The sequence below is a fragment of the Bombyx mori genome, chromosome 17 (assembly GCF_030269925.1).
Source record: "Bombyx mori chromosome 17, ASM3026992v2".
NCBI lineage: Eukaryota > Metazoa > Arthropoda > Insecta > Lepidoptera > Bombycidae > Bombyx > Bombyx mori.
The window spans coordinates 3806870-3812047 of NC_085123.1; the positions used below are offsets into that span (position 1 = coordinate 3806870).

Consider the following 5178-nt stretch of genomic DNA (forward strand, 5'->3'; position numbering starts at 1 on the left):
TTAGTATTTACGGCACACTTGATTGACCTGCTTCCGTTATTGCACGCTTCGAAAGAATATTAATTAGCCGTACTGTATTGTGAGGGCTTAATTAAAATGTATTTATTGACTTTTCACTTTAATAAAATAGGTTAGTTGAAAGTAGTTGCCTGAGTCTATTTTTCCCCCTACATATTAGCTGGAAGCCTAAGGGGCTATTCCAGCTACGCCCGGACGGGTGGGTGAGCTCTCAGGCTTAATCTGAAAGAATTTGCTCATTACATATTAGTAGAATTTAGTAATCGTGGTGGCCTGAAGGATGAGTCGTTCGATGCATTCGTATCTAGCGATGCAACGGTGTTCGAATCCCGCAGGCGGGTACCAATTTTTCTAATGAAATACGTACTTAACAAATGTTCACGATTGACTTCTACGGTGAAGGAATAACATCGTGTAATAAAAATCACACCCGCAAAATTATAATTTGCGTAATTACTGGTGGTAGGAATTCTTGTAAGTCCGCACGGGTAGGTACCACCACTCTGCCTATTTCTGCTGTGAAGCAGTAATGCGTTTCGGTTTGAAGGGTGGGGTACCCGTAGTAACTATACTGAGACTTATATCTCAAGGTGAGTGGCGCATTTACGTTGTAGATGTCTATGAGCTCTAGTAACCACTTTACACCAGGTAACCTGGAGCTCGTCCACTCATGTAAGCAATAAAAAATAAAATAAAAAACAGCCTTAGACTTAGTAAGAGCAGTGCTTCGCGGAATCTACCACCGGATCGGAATCGCGACCTATTGAGAAGATCCGGCGAGAAAGTCAGTGGGCTTGTCTGGGTCTGTAGCCCTGTCGTCCATGGGACCAATAGTGGACGATTGTGTCCAGTATAATGTATGTTTAATATCATTAAGGGCTTGTGATGAATTATGGCTATGTGAAGTATTTCATACGGTCACAATGACAAGAATGACATTCCAGACAAGACGAGAAGGACTGAACGAACTGGTTCAATGAGGGCACTATTACGGAGGAGCAATGAATTAATTGGTTTGGTATGAAATCAAGAGGCATCGAAACGTGCAATGGATATTTTCAAGCGCCCGGTTTTGTTTTTCCTCTTAATTGTTATGATCGTAATACGAGTTTATACACCAATCTGTGAATAAATACCCAGAGACGATGAACACCAGAGAGAACATAGGCGTTCACCTTGAAACATGTCTACGTACCATAATAGCATAGAGCAGCCTACAATGTTTCTTACCCATCAATTCCAAACTCTTGACCGCTTTGCGACAGAAACGACCTGATTAAAACAATTTGACTTTAAATTTCTCAATAATTAACAACTCTAGATCTTTATCGATTTATTTTAATATGGAATTGCGTAGATAAGATAACGCGTTAAACGTTTACAGTGTCATTGACTCATCGTTTTGCTCGGCGACACAGTGAAGTAGCTACTCGTGTCTCGTGGTAACCAGCTGATCGCAATTCGTATCGTATTGCGTTTATTTCGATTTACTAAGTAGATAAGAATCATTTATGAATCGTATGATAGCTATGTTTCATCATCATCATCATTCTTTCCTATTACCCTCTGCTGGGGTGTAGGGCTCGAATCAAATTTTTTTATTTAGATCGGTCTTGGGCAGTCTGTTCTAATTCCTCCCACGTCATGCCCAAGACCCCTAGCTCCTGCTCCACCGAGCGACGCCAAGTTGTTCTGGGGCGGCCTCTCTTCCTTTTGCCAGACACTTTCCAGATCAGAGCTCTCTTTGATAGGTGGGTATCGGACTTTCTCAAAGTGTGACCAATCCAATGCCAATTCCGCGTAAGGATCTCCTTCTCCATTGGTGTCTGCTTAGTCATCTGATTAGCTATGTTTAGCTAAACATTTCATATTAATGAAATTCTTGGTTCTGTGACATGCGTCTAGATTTCATTTTCCACTGTTCAGTTTGGTATCAGCATGCCCCCAGCAATGTACCGCCATGAAATAATCGTGGCTTGCGGTATATGTATGTGCTGATATTCGAATCCCGCAGACGGGTACCAATTTTTCTAATGAAATACGTACTTCACAAATGTTCACGATTGACTTCCACGGATAACATCGTAATAACTGGTGGTAGAATATCTTGTGTTCCCGGACGGGTAGGTACCACCACACTGCCTTTTTCAGCCGTGAAGCAGTAATGCGTTTTGGTTTGAAGGGTAGGGCAGCCCTTGTACTGTTAAAAAATCTGAGACTTAGAACTCAGATCTCAAGGTGGGTGGCGGCATTTACGTCGTAGATGTCTATGGGCTTCGGCTAAAAAGGAACAAATCTTCTCCGATGGAGGGTACAGTGGTAGCAATACAATGACAACTCGAACAATTCCTCAGAGAACGCTTCATGGAACATTCGATACAAAAATCATAAGAGATCTTCGTCGGTCGCCGAACTGGTATCTCAACGTAGGCTATTAAAAACGGAATGAACGAGTGAATCAACAGTTAAAGCGATAAGCATATCTACATCAAAAGCCATTGAAGCCAATTAATTTACCGTAAATATTATCAAATACATATTCTAAAACGCACATAGCACTGTGCGCACGGAAATCGATTGCACACACTCCACACACACAACAGTATATATTATGTACCTAAACAAAGAACGGTTTTACATTGTGCCCGTATTGTGTGACGGGATCAAGCGAAACTACACAGCAACAATTGCTCGAAAGCGGTCCGGATGATGAAATCACACCTACCATTCTCGTGAATTCGTTGTCGCGGCTGTCACGACGACGCAGCGAAGTAGCCGGACCTCGTGACAAAATGACATACCAGTTTAAAAATTCCGAGAAAATCCGTACATTTTTTTGTGTGTGTTTTAACTTCTTACTTGAATGAGCACGGTTGACCTTGTTTTTTACTCGTGTCTTACACAATAAACCGTAGCTGATGCTTATACGGATTGTACGTCCCGGTTTTGTCTCGTAATCTCGTTGCTTCTCGAATTTCTCAATGAAATTGTTTCGCATGTTTCCATCCAATATAGTTAATTCGAGCTGCCTTTAATTCTGTTAAAATTAACGATGATTACATTTGTATCAAACGTTGGTATATTTATACTATACTAGTGGTCCCGCAGTAGTCGAAATTCGACTATAATGAAATGAAATTATAAGTTTAAACATTATTATGGTTCTATTGTCAAACACTATTATAATTCGATAATATAATCACAGTATTCGCCAAAACTGCACTATAGATCAATTATATTAAAGACAAGCAATATTAATCAATTTTCAATTCGACCACAGACTAAACAATAACAAAAGTTTCCCAATTGACAGTAAACAAAGAGTATAAATTTTTATATATTTGTTGTGTCAAATACATGGTAGTGTGTGTAATGTTTTTTTTATTGATTTAAAGTATATTTTATGCATTATTTTAAAAAAAATATTAGCATTGTGCACTCCTTCTCTATATTCTCTATAAGTGTGTGAAATGAGTCGTCTATTATCAAAGGTGGCAATCTGTGCATTTGAACAAGAAAATGTTATTGATATGTCAATACAGATTGATTTGAATATAATCGTCTCCTTCAAAGAATACGGTTCAAAACCTGCATTAAATAAAGGTTAATACTTAACCTGTTATTTATCTAAGATTTCGTTCAGAAGAGTTTTGTGGCTGCCAATGGAATACAAAGTCAATAATTCGTTTTTCTGATTTACCAATAATTGTCCAAAAGTCACATTGCCGGCTTTGATACTAGTCGACTCAAATATCCATACTCCGTCCGCGCAATTTTCATAAAAATGGGTACAAAGTTGCTTCACGTATTAATATATAGATTTATTAACACAACACAGTTTCATATAGAATCTCTAATGGATTTTTTAATAATTTAATTCGAGATTAGTAATAAAAGTGAAAAGCAGAAAACATGACGGCTATTTAATCGATATTCAAGATGGCGGACTTTTAAACTAAATAACTTTGTGAATTTAGAGAAAAATATGAAGTACTGTATTCTACTTACATTTATAGTCATGTTTGGATGAATTCATAATAAGCTGGGGCATCGTCCAAATGAATCATTGTTAGTCGTGGACTCGTAACATTAATCATTATTGCTTCAATGGAACAATGATAAAATGTTTACGTAGGATAGATTAGGAATTTTGAGAAAATAATTGTGTAGCTAATTTTTTTTTCCATATTAAGTAAATTCTTAAACAGCCAATGTTTTGGACATTGGGTCCATGGTCCGGCGGATAATTTTCCACAGGCACAACTGCGGGATTATCATAGTTTAGGTTATGTGTGATCCAGAGTATACATAAAGGTAATATTATATTTCTAGGCACATGTATGTTGTATATACATATATGGTATACGCTTATATTGTATCTGTTCTAAAACTTTTCGAACTCTTCGAATCCATGCCATACTGAAAAATTTCCTTGTTTTCGAATAATATGGATTTATATATTATATTATTGAAAACGCTATGTTGGCTATTAAGGTTTTTAATTATATTAAAATTGATTTATTAGCGTTACCTACATAATGAAAAAACTAAATTGTATTAATACAGAAATATACTGAATATATATTTTAGTATTTGACTACTGAACCACATTAACGTAATCTAATCTAGTGCGTATCTAATAGAATCTATTTTTTTTTATACTTCTTATAAATACAGCATGTCAATTTACTGATATAGCGAATCCTATTCCAAGAAAATTATTGTCATACAGCACGAATCATAGAAATATTTCTCACTAACAAAGCGAAGAGATCTCACAGCGCAGACAAAGTATTGAATAGAACCTCCTTTTATGGCTTACGCAATTCTCTGTACCTTTATGTTAAGCAACCATATGGCTCTTTCTATAAAATATATGTAATAAATTCAAGAAAAGTAATGTTTCGTTTTGTATTGTTGTGTTGTTGTAGTAAAGTTTACGTTGGAATTTAGATAGACACATTTAGGTACATACAATAGACTTCATTATCACTTAATTTTTAAATATTTGCTTACTGTTTAAGAAAAACAATTATAAAATATGAAATAAAAAATTTCCGTTGTAAAAAGCGAAACACGGCTTTAGTATCTTCAAATAACTACTTTATAATATACAATGTACACATAAAGTTTCACAATGGCTGATTAGCATCCAAGAAA

General features: G+C 36.3%; 1 long non-coding RNA gene across 1 annotated transcript; it reads right to left on the reverse strand.

The window, feature by feature from the left end:
- Positions 1-1338: 1338 nt before the first annotated feature.
- Positions 1339-4937, reverse strand: LOC134200418 (uncharacterized). Its single transcript, XR_009975339.1, has 2 exons — positions 4027-4937; positions 1339-3055 (listed from the first exon to the last, which is right to left on the reverse strand). It is a non-coding gene; the product is annotated as an uncharacterized LOC134200418 (long non-coding RNA).
- Between the last annotated feature and the right edge of the window lie 241 nt (positions 4938-5178).